This window comes from Rhopalosiphum maidis, chromosome 1 (assembly GCF_003676215.2).
Source record: "Rhopalosiphum maidis isolate BTI-1 chromosome 1, ASM367621v3, whole genome shotgun sequence".
Lineage (NCBI taxonomy): Eukaryota > Metazoa > Arthropoda > Insecta > Hemiptera > Aphididae > Rhopalosiphum > Rhopalosiphum maidis.
Window position 1 is genome coordinate 92,345,066 of NC_040877.1, and position 22,570 is coordinate 92,367,635.

Here is a 22,570-nt window from a genome sequence, read left to right on the forward strand (position 1 = left end):
AATTACTGACGATTTTTAATTTCTTAACCTAAAATTTAATGACGTAGATGATTATGTAATTTTAGACGTCTACGCGTGTATACCCGAATCATATAATAATTATGAAAGAATATAATTGTGAAGGAAAGCATTCTATCTGCATTTTATATGTACCTATACGAATATATACATAACCTACGGTAATATGATTACGACCATAAAATCGTCGAACATAACAGGATATGTCTCTGCTATACCCGACTGTGTGTATAATTTGAAATTCATTATAAAACATTACTGTTTTTAACATATGTCTTATTATTTAATAAAACATAACAATGTCATCATTGACGTTTGGAGTGGCTATTCTCTTTATACCCACTTATAATTTGTAGGTACGACGTGTTTGTTGGATTTGTATGTTTCTAATCAGTACAAAATATTTTGGAAGTATAAAAATAGTTGAAAAATTAATCCTGTTTTATTTATTAAAACCATAATTTGATTTTAATTTTCACATATCTTTGTCAAAGTTGTAGAAATTCATTCGGTATACCCACAATATTTAAATAATTAATATTAAATATTAAAAAGGTTGGCAAGTAATATGGGTCACCACTCTGCAGTGTGACTACAGTCTATACTATACTATATTAGATATGCATCTAGAGGTGTCACTAAGGAGATACAATGGGGATCAATGTGGGCGATTGGTATCAAATTATATATTGTTTGTTTTTTTTTTTATTAAATGTATGCTCTTATAATTACCCCATAAATTGCCCCTCTCCCCGTTTAGGACCTCTGTTTCCGCCCTTGATTGTCACTGTAATGGATTTTTTAAATTTGAATTAAATTATATGATATAAAACCAATCATCGTATATGAGTACAGTAAAAAAAAATCTAACCAAAGACGGAGTCCATCGTTTATCAACCTATTATTATCATATAATAGGTGTAGGTATTATTAAAGTAAGTCAATTTACTATTTTAGACATTATTATATATGTATGTAACATACATAGTACCTATCTAATAATATAAATACATATATTATATAGTAGGTTGGATAAATTTTTGACAAAATATTGCATTTTAAAATGTCATTGTATGCATAATAATATACAAGTAGGTACTTGTAAAGTTTCAAGTACCTACTCGTACTAATTTTTAAATTACTACAAAATAAGCAGTGGATACTTTATTATTTTGATAATTTTATTTGAACAAATTATTGCTATAATGCTATACCTAGTATAATAGTATATTATGGTATTATCAGGTAAATGGTTGATGTAATAGCTAATAGCCTATTAGGTATACAATATACATTATTTCTTTACATAGGTAAATATATTATATAAAAATAATAATTAATATGTATAAATGTATTTTATTATGTTTATAATGTGTTATTATATTATATTATATACTTCCGCCACGAAGAATGTGTAATTGGTCCACACACCTGAACTGAGTATGTGTGTAGACTAGCTGTACTACTGTAGAGTCTACAGTCGCTATAGACTCAATCAAGTACGACATATTATAAAAATATTAGAAACGACTATTATTTTTTTTTAAGTTTAACAGGTTTAAATGGTTTAATCATAATTCATAACAGAAGATTGATCATACAAGTAAAAAATATGTCTATCTTTATTATCATTAACTCTAAAAGTGGGTAAATAGGTAATTTTGAAGTTTGCTCCTTGAGTTTTAACAACTCAAACAGCCACCGTTGTAGAATACACTAGGTAGGTCGTGCATAGTTAATAACAAAAACAGTATATACGTAAATATGTTATTAATAATAATTATCATATCATTAGTATTGTATCATAATTCATGAATATATCTTATAAGTTAAAAAATAATTATGAATAAAATTCTATTGAGTCTTAAGCGACCCATACACGATATAATTAATCATACGACATATTGTACAACTTTGTTTGATAGTTTGATACGATTATCGTAACGTGATGAGATTTTATTGTTGAACAATGTGTAGTACGATGAGATGAAGTTTGAACTTGTGTAAAATCTTTCGTATGACAAGTTCGCCATACGACAAATCGTAACATTTGTATTAAACATTAATAAAATATATAAAAATAAAACAATGAAATATTTATTAATCACCAACATTTTTTAAAATATATTTATTGTACTTAAAATATAATCTTAGTAGTAAGTATAATCTTCGATTATTGTTCTTATTTATAACTTCTAAAGATTTTCCATGACTCTTTTTAATTTTAAAAATTGTAAATTAACAACGGTTCCTTTTTCTCAAAACACAGACCCGAAATAGTTTTATGGCCTCGTGAAGCACTTCAACAATTTCGCGTACACAATACATCTGTCACCACTAAGAAGTTTGCAAATACACAATAAAAATGAAGTCAATATGATAAACTAACGATTACTGTCAAATATGACACAAATCGACCTTACCCATAATATTCATATAAGATAATCACTAACCTAACCTTTTAAATATATTATCATAATATTGTAAATTGTTATTATCATTAAGTTTTGAATATTTTTCATTATTCATTATCATTATATCGTATCACGACTACTTATTAATATTTTGTTTTTACTTTTGGAATTGTTTGTATTCTCGATACAATTCTTATTTCGGTATACTATTTATAATATTTTCTGTACTCCATATTCTCCTTCCATTCCGTGTCTCATAAAAACTATATAAATTACAGTCTACTATCACCGTACAGCTAGTGCCAAAACTGATTCAAGACGAGCAGTAACCACTATAGCCACAATCCATCGGCCGTGAGCGGACAATATAACATGGTGACATAAACTATTACGCCATCGACCTACCACGGCTCATCACACTGGGTTGCCCCTCACACAAATCTATTTTATCGATATTTATAGATAAAATTAAAATAAATTAAATATAATGTTATTATTATTTGTATTTTGTTTTTAATTAATTATAATGTGTACGAATAATAAATTTAAAAATGTTAAGACACGTACACGCAACATTTATTACATGTCTTATAAGCAACTGGTTCCAAGCTCGGTGTAGAAACACTGTCCGAACCGTTACTGATTTCAACCACGATGTGACCTATAATTCAGTTGTATACGGTGGATGTAAACATACGCTGCCACGGGAGGAAAAGGATCCAGGCGGTTATCGGTATACATCGACGAGACAGGTCATCGAGTCAATAATATATATTCGAACTGGACAATGGCGCGTAGAACAGCACAATCGTAATCGCTGCAGTTCCAATCGCCGGCTGTATTCCGGATGGTCTGGTATTTCCGGCGTGAATGTATTTGGTTTCCGCTCTGAAGCCGGCTGGGCGACTACGGAGAAACGGATAGATCTTTACCCGTTGAGCGTGGATGACGACGGATCGCGACGCAGCCGTTACGATGAGAACAGTGAAGATGTTTCCTCGGCAATGGTCGTGGCTGCAGTTGTCGCAGTGCTCGAACTCGTTGAGCTCGAAATGAGTTTGTTCGTGAATATTTGCGACAGTTTCCGTTGAAGCTCAAATTTTATATATGTCATCCATCCACGTGATCTGTCCTCGATCGACATAGTTGTCACTCGTCAGTAAACGATGCGACAGTGAACTGTCGAGCCCATCGCCGTCACCACCCGTCGTCCTTGTCCAATACGGGGAGCGTGTGCCTAGACTAGACAACGGAAATTTCGTGTTTTATAATAGTACATAATGTCTGTAGAATATAATAATCATAATAGTTTTAATTAAACTGTCGTGAAAATATTCTACATAGCGTCTATTTTAGATTTTTTTAATATTATTAAAGTACACTGTAAGATTTTTTACATATTTTTAATATATTCAATACTTAACCTACAGTGCTCAAATCGAATTGGGCACTGTATACCCGGACAATGTTAACTTACTCCAAATTTGCCCTTGAAAATCGGCATTCTGCACTTCTAACGCACGCAGCAACACAAGCGTACGACGGTTATTGAGTTGTTTGTATTGCTAGCCAGCAAGTACCTACGTTTAACCTAACCTACGTTTGTCAATCTAATCGGCCAGTATATAGAAATAATGTTTTAAAACGACGATAATAATTTTTGTACTGTACTTTTAGGTGTTTTATTTTGTAATTATAATATTTCATTGCTTTCGATTGAACATGTAAATATTTTAAATAACATTAATAATACCTAAATTAACTTAACAAACTTAAACTTAGGTAGTTGTGTAATGTCAGTGAGTTTAATATATTATTCGCGTTCGTACGTCGGCTATTCCCAAGGACTGTACAATAATATTTTATTATTAATATCATTATTTTATATCATCTGTGAGCTATTTCCGATCGATTGATTGGCAACGAAAATATAACATCATGACAATGCGAATGTTTTGATATCGTTGTTGTTTGTTTATTTAGCACAATATTTTAATTTCGAAAAATCACTGACGATTTTGAATTTCTTAACCTAATATGTATATTAGGTTAGGTTATCTAGTTATTATGGGAGTTATCTCCCCACATTGGCTACTTTTATTATGACTTTCAGAAAACAAATTATTAGACATTAGAGTTGTTACTAGTTATAAAGTCATTGCTATTGATTATTAGTAATAAGTTATTGCTTATAAATTATATTTATTATAATTATATACTATATGTTCTCTCATTCTCTGCCTACGTATTTAATTTTAAAAAGGAAAATTTTTTTTAAAACCTATTATTAAAAGGTCGGAAACATGGTTATTGCTGTATTTTCCTACGCAGATGTTTATTTAGATATAAGACCTAAATTATTGAGTTTTTTTAATATGTACTAATAACTAGTGTAGTAGAAATAGAATGTACTTTTTGATTGTACAAACATATTTTAGGTACTAAAAGATTTAATTTTAATGAACATAATTTGAAAATATATTTAATTATTAATTTTAATTCAAAAAAGTAATACACTCATCTTTTTTTTTTTTTTTGAGTTAATTTAATTATAATTAAGAATTTAAAGTTTTTTTTATATGACTTATATTTTTATTTTATTAAATCCGGTATTTACTTAAAACATAAATATCATTCCTATCGAAAATTCCCGGGCACCCCAATGTAACGTAGATGATTTTGTGATTATTTATTTTTTTATCCTTTAATTTAAAAATGCATAGGTATAATATAATGCAACCGTCATGTATAATATAATTATTCAATTTTTTTTTTTTTTACTTATATGTTCAAAAAATTGCATGTTATATCTTATATTAACTTAATACACACCTATACACCACTTAATATATTTTTAGTATAAAACTTACCTCATCTAATCCAATTATTTACTTTATCTCTTTTTATTATTGACACCTGTAAAACAGTGGATTAAACAAATCACGTGCAAAATGAATTATAAAACTTATTTATTGGTAAAAAATATGAAAACATCATACCTACTACTTGGTCATTTCATTACCTCAAAGAGACCAACCATCCGACTTAATTATATTAACGACCATTATATATTATTAATTGTTTACACCGAAGTCAATTTAGTTAGCTTTAACAAAGTATTATTAATTATTCTTAAACAACAGTTATGCGTTATTATATTCAAATAAGCCAATATTGTGTAATATATTCCAAATATATATATATATATATATCTATTTATATATATTGTGTAATTGTAAGTCGTATTGTTGAACATAAAAAATTATTTCATGTGCAGAAAGAATTCATTATTCTCGATATCATAAAATTATTACACATTACACACATATAATACACGTAACAACATACAGATCTCTTGAGTTTCGACTCTTGACTATATTCTTGACATCATCCTCAACATTTATGATTGAGATTGTTATAATAAAATTATAAGTAACGTACTCACAAGTCAAAACACGTTTATCAAGATTTTTATTAATAGGTATTTACTATTTATTTCATATACGTTTATAGTTTTATACGAACTATATTATTGCAATTATAATAAAAAAAATATACGTTACTATATAATGTTATGAATTATTATAAGTTAACTAGAACTGTGGTTTTTTTTTTTTAAAACTAAATTATGTAAATGTTACGGTTTTGTTAAGTTCGCATTGTAAATATTGTCTTCTAATTTGATCGTGATAATATCGAATCGTAGGAACACAACAACTGATTTCAATAGCACACATAAATATAGTATATAACAATTGTTTCTAATGATTATTGCGGTTTATAGATATTTATTTTACTTGACGAGATAATTCGTACGTTGACCACAATTTTTGGCAAGGCGTAATGTTTGATACCGTTTGAGGTAGGTTTATCAAACAAATTCTGTAACGGTTTAAAAATAAGATAACTTAATAAGAATAACCGCGTATAAACTATAAGCTTAACTTATAGTCATAGTTTTAAGTATAATAAATTAATTCAATACCTTTGTGGATAAGAAGTTATATATTTATTAAATATATATATAAAATAATGTATTTATCTACTATTTAGTTATATACATACAAGGTTGTTCGTATAATTAGTACGTATATTTTGATTTTGTTCAGTGCTTGTAAATAGAATTTTAGGTGATTATATATTTTGAAAAAAATTGAGTATAAGAACAGAAATAAAACTATTATTGTTTTTCAATTTTTATTTTAGAAAATATTCTGCTCCAAAAGTTTGGAGTATGAAATAAAAACGAAAATAATAATGTTTTTATTCAAAAAAGTAAAAAACTTATAAGAAGATGTTAATAAAATAATAAAAATATAATTTTTGTTGATAAAATATGTGTTTATCTTTAAAATAGATTACCCGTGTAGATCTCAATTAAAAAATATACATTATTCACATACCTATAATTTACGAGTATCATGAATGTTTAATTATTTCAATTAATCCATTAGTTGTATATAACTGTTTCAACAACTGAATACTGTACTCTTGATAAAAATCTTTGGTTAGTGGAAATTTTCAATTATTTCTAAATTGTTAACAATGAATTACAGATTACAACAATCGAATAACAAAAAACCCTACTGTTAGTAAATAGTACTATATACTAAATAGTACGTCATCGCTTTCTTTTTGTAATCGCTAATACAAAAAACATCACAACGGCTCTGCACATTGCATGTATATAAAGGTGAAGACGTCTAGACGAGTATAATATTTATCTAAATTCGTTTTGCGTTTGCGGGAGGCGACGGAACAACAACCTGTGCTATACCAAAAATCGGAGACGTACGCACACAATATACGTGTCGGTGTAAGTGACAGTAGTAGTTATAGTATCAGTGTATGTGGTGACTGAGATATAGCACCGGCCGGCATCATCCGAAGTGTAAATTATGGTATTTTTTGATAACGGCGTAAGCTACGTACAGTTGTACAGTTGTACAAAGACGCAATATGTCGCTGTCGACAATACAGTATTTGATGAACCGACGACTTACGTAAAATTGTGGTTCTCAGTCGAAGACGTCGCATAGGTCCACTGTAGTCATGTGGGGTCGGGGGGACGAAAATGAGATGGCACTGCGGAGTTTGGCGATAAATCACCAACGCACGTTCTCCGGCACCACGTCGTGTAACGGGTTCACGGGTGTCGATTATGGACGCGTTTACAATCGTGTGGACCGACGTCGAGTGGGACCGAAGTGGATGACGATACTGCCGCAACGACACAAATAGCGATTATGGCTATTGTTACCGATTTACGGCGAGAGCTCGACAATTAATCGTTACGGAAAAATGCGACCGACTGCTTATGATGGTCACGAAACGTCATAAACAACGGTGTAGTAAGAGCGAGACTGCATTGCGTGTACATAGGTAACGACAAACGGTACAGAAGTTGGCGTGCGGCGATGGAACAACCGGCGAAGAAGCCGGACAATAATGATAAAAATACTGAAGCGTTTAATACAGAGTAGGTGTCATGAAGTAGTGGTACATTCGGACGCACGTCATAATAATGTATAAAAAGGGGCCGGTATACGACGTATACTGCTGACAAATGGCCGAACGCAATGGGACACGCATATAATAGGGCGACCGATAAAGAAGCCGATCAAAATCGCAAATGGTATGAAGTAAAAAAATATAAATAAATTAAATATCGTGTGATATGGGATTACGGTTACTCACAACCAATGGTCAACATGTTTTTGAGTGTTGCAGTGACGACGTCTAGTTCCGGTGGCATGACGATACTGAACGAGATCCATATATATATATATATATATATATCCAAACTGTGGCAGTGACGACGATATACATAAATTTATTATATATCAAAATATGGCAGTGACATAAAATTATATCACTGACATCGTTTCACAGAATAAACGAGTGAACCGATTCGAGTTAGCACTGTTATGACGCGTTTTTTAGACGTGAAACGTCGTCCGGAAAAAGTGCATATTACATGGCGGTATTGACAACGTAAATGATGTGTCACCGATAAAAAGGCGGCCTATGCACAACCGATCGGTATAATATAGGCGATGATGGAAAAGCAATGGGAACACCAAAACGAGTGGTACATCGTCGGGCGGCTATGTATTTATATAAACATACATATATATATAACATTATATATATTCAATGATTGTAGCATATACCTGTTACATTTTATACAAGTACTTATATATGCATATATAATTTTAATAATTTAATATTCTAATTTCTTATGTTATTTTATAAAATAATATATTATTTACTATAACTTATAACTCACCGGTCCAAAAGCGTTTGTAGTAACTTAACCTGTACGAGTTACTTTCGAACACTTTCAACGAATATTTGATTTATTTATTCTTAAAATGGTTTATTCATTACCATATTAAATAATTTAAGATTTAGCTTATTGTAGTTTAGTTTTGGTTCATAGTATACTCGCATGAGTTTGACTATTCAAAGGCGTAAGATTGTAAGTGAAATTGGGTGCGGCGTTGCCAAATTTTTTACTAATCAAAATTGAAGTTATATCATATTTATTTTTAATATTTAAATACAGATTCAAATACATTTATGCAGAAACTAAGGACGATAAAATATTAAAAAAATGTTATTAATGATAAATATACTTGGATGTCAGTGGATGCAGTAAAATTATTCCATGCTTCTCAATTCTCCCTTCTTTATAAATTGGATCTTCAATAATTAATACTATTGTAAATTCTTTATTGATTTCTTTGTAAAAATTGGTTAAAGCTTCAGTTGAGATTATTTGTCTTTTGTATTTACTATCTATCTTATTATTGAAATCCAAATCGTACTTTCCATCACTGAAATTATTAATTAAGTTATTGAAATTCATACAATTATTCACATTATACATAATTAAAGTTATTATATATAAATTTAAACAAAATAAATTGCTTTACACGTAAAACTCAGAAGCAGTAACGTCCATTTCAATTTTAATTTTTCCCATATATCTAGCGTTTTTAATAGCTGTTTAAATTAAACGCAAACGTGCTTTGCTGTTAAGAATATTTGGTGCAAACCCACCTTCATTACCAACTAATATAACATCCAATCCATATTTACTATTTAGCATTGATAACATTTTTAAGATTTTGGTATCGCTCTTTAGTACCTATATCTGGTTGTTTATTTTACTCATCTTTCCGGTGTATTCTTACAAGTAGTAAACTTCTCGATGTTTCTCACTACTGATTGTTGAACCTAGTTTGCTGCATTTTCTTTTAAATATCTCTTCCAGTAAGCTTTGAAAATTTTCTAACGATTTTAAAAGTCGTTAATTTCTAATAATTGATTTATATACTCAAAAATAAAAAATATCACAGTTTATGTATCTATTTGCGACACAAAAACCAATCTAACCAACAAAACTATAATAAAATTAATCATACAACGAATTAAATCAATACTTATCCGTCATGCACACTTATTGGCTGTATCGAAGTGGAGTTAAGAGAATTATTATAAAATCTAGTCAACTGTCACATAATTAGTTAGAATATAATTTAAGTATGATGAAAACTCGACTGCAGTATAGAAAAATGTTACCGATGGCGAAAAGAGAGCGAGAAAATGTTGCGTTATTGAGAGACGTACAGCAATGAATGTACAGATGCAGATCCACGACCACCATCATCGAGATAAATCAAATATATTTAATATAATCAAAGCGGCCAAAGCGGTACTGCGGAGTCAGTTTAAATAACATTATTATATATACTGATATATATGATATTTTTGTATGAGCCATAAAAATTATAATCATAACAAAAGTATTTTTCAGTTCCAAATTTGGAAAAATGATTTTTTTATATTCTTTAATATATAGTTCTTGTTGGCAATGGTTATTCATAAATATAATTCTGTGTATTAGCATATTATGAAATAAAAAAAAATTATTCACATTTTACTTTCATAACAAATATATAATAAATCATAAAACAAATAATTAATATATTATAGTGGACTATGTTGTAGATAATTAATATGAATGATATAAACTAAATTAATAACTTTAAGTTCGTTGAATAAAATACAGTAATAATAACGAAAAATTATGTTTAACAGCGGTATTTAAAGGATTAATTAGTAAGTATAAAACAAAACCACGTATCGAGGAGCAATTTAGTAAACCAGTATTACTAATAAAAGTAATTTACGTTCATTTGTTTAGGTATCAACAGCACACTGGTGTCTATATTCCAAATTAGTATATTGCGTTCTAAACTTTATTTTACACATACCCTCCACACATCGATCATTTGGGTGTGCCCACACATTTTGTAAAAGTTTTGGAATATATTAAATTATTTTGCTGATATTAATACTATAATAAATACATATTTATTAATATTTTAACTATTTGAAATTTATAAAAATAAGTTAAATCATACAAAGGTTATTTTGTTATCATTGTATAATCAATGACCTATTTTAGAATTAAGAGTATTTTATAAATAGTTTTTCAATACAACATACACTTTTATTGTGACCTATGACTAGGTACATAGGTGATATGGGAAAACAGTGTACCAGGAATGTATTACATTACTCTTAAGCCAAAGTAAAAATTTAACTAATTTTTAGTATTCTAAAATCAGTGTTTTTTTTATCAAATAATATTATGCATCTTTTGTAACTGGACCGATGTATGTTCTTGATGTTCTTCTACAATATTTTGGTAACTATTAGTACATATTATTAAACTAATAAGTATTTAATATTACTTTAATTTCCGTTGAAGCTCACATTGTATTTATGTCATCCACCCACATGATCACCGCCGTCTGTCCTCGATCGACATAGTTGTCACTCATCAATAGTCGATGCGACAGTAAACAATAGAGCCCATCGTCATCACCACCCGCCATCCCTGACCAATACGAGGAGCGTATACCTTGACTAGACAACGAGAACGTTGTGTATTACAGACTATAGTACCTAATAATTGTAGAATATGATAATCATAATAATTTTAATTATACTGTAATAAAATATTTTACATAGAATGTATTTTAGATTTTTTTATGATTACTTAAGTACACTGTAGGATTTATATAATTTTTATTATAATCAATATTTAACCTATAGTGCTGAAATCGAATTGGGCACTGTATACAATGCCCGGACAATTATTTCAACTTTGCCTTTGAAAATCGGGTGATGTGCAAAAAGTCCGAATTCTTATTTTGCCCGTAACATAAATAATTACACCCGACAAGGGGGATTCTTGATTTTTCTGACCAAATACCTGTCCATCAGTCCCATTAAACTGCTGCTACATTGCTACACTTTTTAATACCTATACCTGGTTGTATATTTTTTTCATTGGTTTCAAATTGTTTTCGGGTGTATTCTTACAAGTAGTGTTCTTTTTGATAGTTTATAACACTTACCAATTGAGTAGATCAACATGGATGATGCTAATGCCGTTATTAATAAAGTTGAATATTATAAGACAGCTACTTTAATATTAATATTAATATTTGGCTTAATGTGGAGAAAAAGTAATATTGATGTTAAACGTCTAGGACTGTTGAAATGAAAATAAACTCGAAATAAATTTCATCCATCATAGGCACCGAGAATTTCGAACATTTTCCATGCGACGGTTATTGCGATGTTTGTATTATTAGCCAGCAGATACCTACGTTTATCATCCTATTCGGCCAGTAGATATTATTTTTTTAAATGACGAATTGAATTTGTATTATACTTTTAAGTGAGTTTTTTATTAATTATAATATTTTACTAATTTCGATTGAACTATACATACTATACATACATTGAAACATTTTAAATCACATTAGTATGTATCGAAATTATATTATTGACATACATACACCTTCCTACTCACCAAACATACACTAGAACTCACTTATCTTGCTCAGGGACCTATTCAACTTTTTTGAGTTACTATATTATAATTCTCCTTAACCACACAGGTGAGTAATAGCACAATGCCAAGTATTTCGATTACCCACAAGTACAAGGTCTATTATTGTTGTGACAATGTGACATTTATATTTTATGATTAGAACACATATTATTAAAACAAAAAAACAGATTGTTGATTCAAATGACAATATTATTATATGTTATAACTTAATAAACGCTCGAACAACTGTCAACCAACAACAGTGTGCTTGTGCAAGTCTCGTGATCCTGCATTCCTGCGGATGCCACCAGTTGGTTACTAATGGCTTTTGACACGTTATACTAATTTTTCCTTCGGAGACAACAACGGGTCGAGACGCACACACATGTCACCAGCTATCGCGAGAGACCGGCAATAGTTCGTCGGTAGGGATGGACCGTCGGGTCGAGGCGTCGCTCTCCTGTACAAGGTGTACGTCGGTCAATTGCTGATCGCTACGAAAATTGCCCGTGACTCGGAAACAGACGCGGTGGGCTGGCCCACCATGACGGTGTGTTGCGTGACCGACACGACTGCCGGCAGATCAGTAAATCGCACGTCGTCGTAGTCGTCGGGTTGTACGTCCTGAAAGTGATGGCCGTTGACGATCACCGAACCTCGCGCGTACGTTTCGAACCTACCTAACCTTCGATCGTGCACTGCATTAAATACGGGCAACCAATCTTGTTCGACACTGTCGTTGGTGTGCTTCTACTTTGTAATGCCGACATCAGACACTAAGTAGAACAAAACTATATTTATTTTAATATCGAATTATATGAAAGTTTTTTTTGTTTTTTTTCGACAATAAGTATCGAGATAAGGCATACGTTATAAATTAAATAATTTTGATAATTGTATTGATATTATGATCTAATAAAATCTAAGTAACTATGCGAGGTACTTATGACTAATATAATAACGATTTAAAAATCATATAAGTTGTATTTGCCTTCATCTTTAAGTTTTAGACAATTTGTTTAGATTGTCGTGCAATGTTTATACTTTATTCTGCATATTAATTCTAATAATAATGTTTTACTATGCGATTATTATTTAGATATTATACAACACTAAGTTTATTAAATATATCCTCATGACTTATGTATTTTTGTAGTATCCGGAGTCCAGACATTGGTTTACTCGCTATTACATTGAGTCGTTTGATTTGTACCTCTTTACTTACGGTACTCTCCGATTGTTTTAACTTATTAAATACATATACAACACATAATGACTAACGGAAATTAGATATAAATGAAACTACGGATAATCTATGGCATAACACAGTGAACACGGAAGGGACAAGGTTAAAAAGAATAAAAATTATACGGCACTAGTCACCTCGAAACATAATATTCTCTTAAGTCTTGGCCGGTCGGAGGTGGAAGAATATCGTGAGCCTTTTTTTTTATTACTGTGCGTAACGATAGTAACGGACGGCAAACAGATGCGGTGTGCGATGTTATTGTGCGCGATGTTATTGGTGATTAACATGCGATTAAAGTGCTGCGGAATCGGCGATCACCGGCGACATAACTCGGACATCAATATCCGATGACAGGAAATACGAGGCAGCAAGTACAGCATCGCACAGGTTCTGGTAATGGATTATAATTATCGCCTCGGCGGTCATGTCTCCCATAAATGATATGTCTTTAATAAATGTCTATATTATTATGTCTGCATCCGGTCGCCGTCGATGTCCGCGCATCAACATCGTACCCGGAAATTCTTGATCGGCACAGCCGAAAGTTATATTCCAACCAAATCACCCCGCACAGTCCCTGTCAATTAATATGAGACTATTTATCGTTTACCGCTGTCCGCTGTCTGACTCGTCAGTACTACTGTCCGCTGTCCATTTCACCATTGCCGCTAGCCTCACTGCCACGATATGTTATATAATTGGTGGCTTTCGGTGATTAATGATCTGCATGTGTACATCAATTATTATTATTTTCGTTAGTGTTGCGTGTACTGGTTATAATATTGCATTATAATATAATATCTATACACAGTAGAATCTGCTTAATTAGGACACATTGGGCATATTAACCGAATAACTAACAAATCGATACATGTCCGGACTATGCTAATCTTTCCTTATCATTATTGTCCCTTTTATGTGGTGTCCCAAAATAAGTGGATTCTACAGTATATATAGATAATTTGAATACGACAAAGAATGTGTATTTAATGTTACTGTTTTTATAATGCATGTATCATGTAACTACGACAAAACATAGTGGAATTAATGACAATTAATTTATTCTGTGGCTTTATTTCTGTGGAGTGTTAATTCGTATTAATTTTAATAATATTAAAGTTTGTCAAGTTTCTTCTGAATCACTTCATGTTAGGGATAAGGTGAAATTAGTAACGGCACAGTAAACTTTTCTAAACCGAGTTTGATATTAGCTCGTAAGGGTCATATTTAAGTAATTAATGATACGTAGGTGTGAAAAAGCACAAATTGAATGCGCGTTTATGCCGTTTACGTTATTCTTTAGTATCTTACCACCCGTTGAAATATACGTCGATATTATGACCTGCAGTGTCCAAATCCCTTGAGCTAAATTAATGCATAAATTTAAATTCGGAGCAGAGTGATGATTTCATAGTCACATTTGGCTATACCCTTGTCACGCCACTGGCTATATACATGTTTAATATTTTATAGTACTTTGGTGTTTAGTAATTAGTATTATTTCTCATCAACGTATGTTGGCAATGGATATAACGTAAAACGTATAATATTTATTAATTTTTATATTATAATTTATGATAAATGCTTATAAAATAATACGCTAACTAAATAATGTTTGTTATTTGTTTTCTTTAAATAAATATAATGAACTTATAAACTACATACCTATTAAACTTTTTATTTTTTATTATTGTTAATAATATACTTTACATCAGTTTTGATTATAATTATTATTGTACTTAATTAAATTGAGTTTTAAAACCGTTCTATAAAATAATTACAAATATTTAAAACCGTAATTTTAGAATCGTTCATTGAATATGTTGTAGTTTTATTCATGTAGATTTGTCAATGCTTGTCACAAAAAGTTTTAAATTATTTTGTAAAATCATAAGTTTATTATTATACAACTATTTTGATGATCTCATTTTCAAATAAAAAAAAAAAGATATATTTTTGTTCCTAATACTTATAAGTTATTACACTTAATCAATATTTGAACTTAGCAGTTTATGTAAAAGCAAAAATAATCTACTCATAAAAAATATGTTGTATTGGAAAACTATTTATAAAATACCCTTAATTCTGAAATACGTCATTCATTATACAATGGTAACTAGGTGAGAATTATTACATAATCAGTCAAATACAATAATAAAATGTTCAACACTTATTACAAAAATATGTGCTAAATTGTATATCTGTCTCTATGACTACATGAGAAAACGTATGAATTAATTGAATTAATTAATTTATTAAATGTTGTGGTTCAATACATTTTTAGGTTTACTTAAGTTTATGCAATCGTCCGACGACTATGACACTTTTTGAATGTTGTTGTATGACCTAATATATGTTATTCATGTACAAGTAATTATTTTAGTATAAAGAATAGAGAATAGAGAATAGATCCTATAGAAGAGATCCGAACCTAACTAGGTACTAGAGCCAATTATATGCTTAAAAATATTAAAATTGAATATTTTAATGTTATTATAATAATATATTATTATATTCAACAAATAAACAATAGAGAGATGACTATGTTATCGGGAAAAATTGTTTTTATTAAGTTTATGTAAACACCGTGCTATATTTTAATATATAAGTATTTTATAAATATGTATAGATGGATAGTATTTGTTTTAAGTAACTCTTGTTTTTTTCAATTAAAAGATATTTATAACTTTTTATTCGTATTCAATATTTAAAAAAAAAAGTCTAATTTTGTTTATATTTAAACATTTTAAACTATACCTATATGTTTAAACCATATTTAATATACTTATTATAATCTTATTGTTATTATTCATATTACCTATTATATAATATCTTGTTATTGATAATCATTATTTATATATTGTTATTTTTATAATTATTATAATTTTAATCGCATGACATACTATTGTTATTATATTTTTTTTACAGTTTTTCACCTGATCTTGCTTCAGTAAGACCCACCCGGACAGACTTGCACATTTAAGGTAAAAGACATCCCTAAAAACCTATCGGACAGTATTAGTATCAGTCAATAGTGCATAGTTAGAGTATTCCGGAGTTGTACTGATTGATATCTCCGGCGCAGTCAATGGGGCAATAATTGTATCTATCGATTGTCGCCGACGACATCGAATGTACGTGTAAATTACAGTGGACAGGACTCTGTAGTTTGCGAAAAGCCACCACACAGATCCTAATACTGTGTAACCATCGTTCTGTTGGCTGTCGATAATACTGTCTGTATCCGCTCGACGTCGATCTCGCGCACCTGCACCGGTTCATGTGTGAATTAAATAACGGAATTATGAAAATTTCTAATTGGGTCACCAGCGTTTCATTAATTATTGTTATTAACTACGAACATTTGTCAATTTTTGTAATTGGTAATAAGTGCTTTTTTCAAGATTCATGACCAGGGGCATTAAAGAATTTTCTTCTGCTATTGCACACATGTTTCTCAAGTCTAACATATTTTTACGCTCTTAAAAATACATAAATTTAGTTTTTTTTTAAACCGCCAACAGGTTTCCATGTTGATAAATGATTAATACATAATTTATATAGTTTAGTAAATATCTATAGCTAAAAACACCTACATTTAAATCTAAAATGACCAAATAAATATATATAATAGTAATAAATGATGACGTGTATCACATTAATCGTCTTGTACGGCGCAGTGTACAGACAATTTGATTACATTTATGCGTAGAGCAACATATTAATAATAACATAATACCTAATATAATGTCAAATAGACATTTTATTGTATCTTCAAAAAGACATGTCTTACATTTTAAATGAAAAAAAAAACATTTCAAAAAATGTGTATGAATTTGTTTTTTTATACATTCTACGTGAGAACTTACATCTGAATGATAAATCTAGGAATACGGATGTCAGCATCTCTGGATCCACGAAGACGTTCAACGACGCAGGACACAGAGACTTTTTTTTTTGCAAATAAAAGTTTACCTATGTTAGTTCTTAATAAGTTACTAATAAGTAATTACATAAACAACATGATATTTAATAAGTTTAAGATAGTTTTTTTAATATTAAATTTAAATACAGGTTATAATTAACATAGGAACACGGCGTATTTTTTTTACAAATTAATATTCTTTTTATTATATAATTAAATTATCATTTTAATATATTAAGTTTTTAGCAGCATTAACTTAAACAGCATGAGATCATACAAAGATACAATGTCATTGTAGAAGAACCGACGACGTACGTAAAATCGTGGTACTCCGGTGAAACCAACGAATGTGGCGATTCAGGATCGTAAATATGAATAAAAGGAGGCACTACGGAGTTTGACGACAAATGACCGGCGTAAGTTCTCCGGCACCTCATCGTGTGACGAGTTCACGGGTGGTGAACTCTCGGACATAGACCGGACTGTAATTTGATTGGTATTGCCGTCGACCACCGCAAAGCTGTCCTGTGAACAATTTTCTCAGCCATAGTAAAGTGCCACAATCACTGTATTATTTGGAGTATTGTAGTCGGGCGGCGTCTTTAACCGCGGTGTTTTTACAGCTTACCACCATGCCACCAAAGTCTTTGGGTGTGCCGAATAATGTGTACAATTGACTTATACCGACATAATAACCTTACCTATTGCAGTGACTTCATTTGTACCGTGTTGGGTATATATTTGCTTTTTAAAAATCCAATATTGTATAGTTATTAGAACTACTTTATAAATTAATTGGCCTAAAAATTGATAGTAGTTTGCGCTTAAAGTTGCCTGCCTTTATACGCCATGCTGTTGATGTTAAAACTCAGAAATTTGGTGAACCGAATTTGTCCAATCAGTCTTTGAGTCTTGGTCAATACAGCTAATAGGTATATTTAGGAGTATAGGAGGTCTAAAATAAAATTACATGGATTACCTGACCAATCTGCGATCCATAATATGTTTAGTGTTTCAAGTATTATGTAACAAATACCAAGGTTTAAATAATGATTATTTTTATACTTTATTTTATTTTTACATTTTTAGATTTTACAATTTGTTTATAAAGTTATAATTAAAGAAAATTAAATGAATTGACAATAGATATTAAATAGCAATTTGAAACTTTACTCGCGTCGTCAGATGGGTAGCTTAAACGAATAGCCCGCTAAAAAACAGAACATTGTCTTGTTTTATTTTTTACATTCGGGCGCCCATGGCCCTTTGCGTATTTTTTGACGTATTTCTTCAAAAAAAATGTATATACGTATTTTACAAATGGAAGCTTAGAGCCGATGACTCTAAAAACTTGGATACTATACAAGGGACCGTCGGACCTTCCTCTTATATCAGAAAATTGCTGAAAATCCAAATTTAAACCACCTAAGTACGGTAAAAATCACTTTTTTGAAAAATAATAGTTTGCAAGTTTTCGTGGTGAAGGATTTATTTTTCGACTATTAAACATTACACGCATTGTCAGAAGGGTCCCTAAAACGGTTTGCACGCAAAAAAACAAAAAAAATAGTCGATATATTTTTTTTATTCTTCGGCCGCCCATGGCCCTTGTTCATTTATTGACGTTTTTCACCTAAAAATCTTTTTTACGTATTTTTAAGGCGGAAGCGTACACGCGATGACTCTGAAAACTTGTAAACTGTACAAGGGAACGTCGCACCTTCCTCCTATATCAGAAAATTGCCGAAAATCCAAATTTAAACCACCTAAGTACGGTAAAAACCACTTTTTTGAAAAATTATATTTTGCAAGTTTTCGCGGTTAAGGGTTTTTTTTTTTGAATCTGAAACTTTACACGCATTGTCAGACGGGTCCCTTTAACGGTTTACGCGCAATAAAACACCAAATATTCGATATTTTTTTTTTATTCTACGGCCGCCCACGGCCCTTGTTCATTTATTGACGTTTTTCACCTAAAAATCTATTTTTACATATTTTTAAGGCGGAAGCGTACACGCGATGACTCTAAAAACTTGGAAACTGTACAAGGGACCGTCGGACCTTCCTCCTATATCAGAAAATTGCCGAAAATCCAAATTTAAACCACCTAAGTACGGTAAAAACCACTTTTTTGAAAAATTATATTTTGCAAGTTTTCGCGGTTAAGGATTTTTTTTTCGAATCTGAAACTTTACACGCATTGTCAGACGGGTCCCTTAAACGGTTTACGCGCAATAAAACACCAAATATTCGATATTTTTATTTTATTCTACGGCCGCCCATGGCCCATGTTCATTTATTGACGTTTATCACCTAAAAATCTAATTTTACGTATTTTTCAGACAGAAGCGTACACGCGATGACTCTAAAAACTTGGAAACCTGAACAAGGGACCGTCGGAGGTGCGTGCGTTGAGACGGCGACGAAATTAGGTAAGGAGGGATAACGTTGCGGAGGCATTGCTTGCATCTCGTATGTTCCCCCCTCGCCTAGTTTCGTGTGTTTCTACCTTTTTTTTTTTTTACTTTCCTTTTTTACTATCATTGTTTTCTTCTTATTATTGTTGTTCAAAATATTGTTTGTTTTTCATTTATATATATTGTTTTATTTATAAAAAACGTATTTTACCTACTCACGTTAGCCCATATGGCAAGATGTTTTTCGGTTTTTTTTTGTCTCATTCGTTTAACTTTGCTACTAATCAAAATTGTTTACACCATTTTGTAGCCTGTTTTTTTTTTCAAAATGCATTATATCTACTGTTACCTCATATGGCAAATTTTTTTCTGAAGATAATTATTTGTATTCTACATTTACACCGTTTTTTATAATCAAAATATAATGTTGTTAGCCTTTTAGGTAACCTAATAGGTTTGATGATAATTGATTTATTTTTTTTATTTTTATTACAGTAATTTTTCGTTATCCGCGGAGTTTACGTTCCAGCAAACTTGCGTGGGTAAGAAAACAGCAGAAAACCAGACCATAAATCAACGTAATAAGGGAGGTTAGGTTTATTTTTTTTTAATTTTAAAAATCAATTATTAATAATTGTTTAATTCATACAATTAAAGCATTTATAGTGGTGGGTTGAATTTCGTCAAGTGATTCTTTGATGTTGACAAGACATTCAGCGATACTATAATTTTTTCATCCTTGTGTGACAGTGAGTAGTAAGTAGTAAGTACGTATAATATATATGTGTTATACCTATAGCGATATAACAATTATTTAGAATTGTCAAAAATAAATTTTTGCAGTGTTCATTTAATAACGCTGAAACGTTATTGCAATCGCAAGGTTAGGTCATACGCAATAATATGTTATTGTGTACCCAACCGCGGATAAAGAAAACGGGGATAACGAGGGATATTACTGTAATTATATTATATACTTTGATTTGTTATTAAAATACGAATCAATTGAAAATCATACTTACACAATGAATTACTGTTTTATTATTTTATTTTTGAGTTATTAAATCTATTATTAAAAATGAACGACTTATAATATAGTCTACAAGAAAAATATGCAACCGCCAATTAGATATAGGTTTTTAAGAGTATAGCAGCAGTAGAATAGGATGGATGGGCAGTAATTTGCAAAATTTTCATATGGATTAAGAATCCCTCTCCCAGAAATGTAAGTGTACAATGGCACTTGCATATGACATTGAACTAAATTGGTATTAAGCCTTTATAATACCAAAGGTTTATAAATACATTATATTCAACTTCAACCAATATAAAAGATATTGTTTTTCATTAGTTCGTTAGCGAAATATAGCTTTTCAAAGTTGGGCTGTTTTCGGATTTTGTAATACTCAATATGACATATTAATACAATTATGTCTATGAATATTTTTTTATCATTTTTAATTTTCTTTACATATTATTTATTAGTAGTCACAGTTTTCCTTGGGAACATATAGTATGCCAGTCTCGATTAATTTACACTTATTTTTAAATTAACTAGATTATATCTGTGATATATCACAATGTACTAACTATATCTTTAATCGCGTCTGTAAATAATTTATTTTCATTTGTCATGTTGTATAGGAGGTAATTTTATACTATAATATTGTAATTAGTGATAGGCGTATCATACAATATCTTGTCTAATCAAATTTAAAATATAATAAAAAGTATAACATCATAAAATAGTGAACAATTTGTATAACTATACAATATAATATACACACCCCTGTAAAGCTAGAGCCTGTGTCGTCAACATTGATGTTAAAGATGTATTCTGCCAGCTGATTAGTAAAGACGGTACACAATTCACTCAAACTGGTCCATTCGAAATAAAAATAAATATATATCATTTGTATGATAAAAATACTATTATAGAACGAAACGAAAATGTGTGACCGTAACTTGTTAATACTTATCTATTTTTTAGTAATATTATTGGATATTTTAATAATATAATGGCATAATATAATGAAATACCTCGCGAATTCGCAAATTTGTATATCATGTATGAACAAGTTAAATAAAAGCAGTGAATAACGTGATCTCTGGGGATATTAGAAGTCAAATGAAAAGGTTTGAATACAAATATTTATATTTAACATATTTATTTTCCTATTTTAAATAAAAGTGACTAACCCTGAATGCATTGGGTTACGAAAATCTATACGATATATATTTTAAATAAACATACTTAGGTATTATTATTAATAACTGTTGGATCTTGGATACACTTTTAATATTTTAATTTGGTGCGGCGACAAGTCCTACGTCGTAACGTTTGCAACCCTGTTGATGTACAGCAGACTACACTCCATGTAAACTTTGTCCTTCCGGAGGGACCGTGGGAGGGGGCTAGCCGATGACCGCTGATGCCCATCGCCGCCGCCGCCGCCGTCGCCCCGTCTCTTATCTTTTACCGTTCGTCTAGCGTAGCAGTCCCTTTTTCTTGGTTCGTCGTCGTAAAACCGTTGCGTCATCACCGTATTCCGCCTTTGATTTACGCGCATCCTAGCCTCACGCTCATCGTCGTGCCGCACAAGTCCCGTGTCTACGATCTATTGTTTTCGG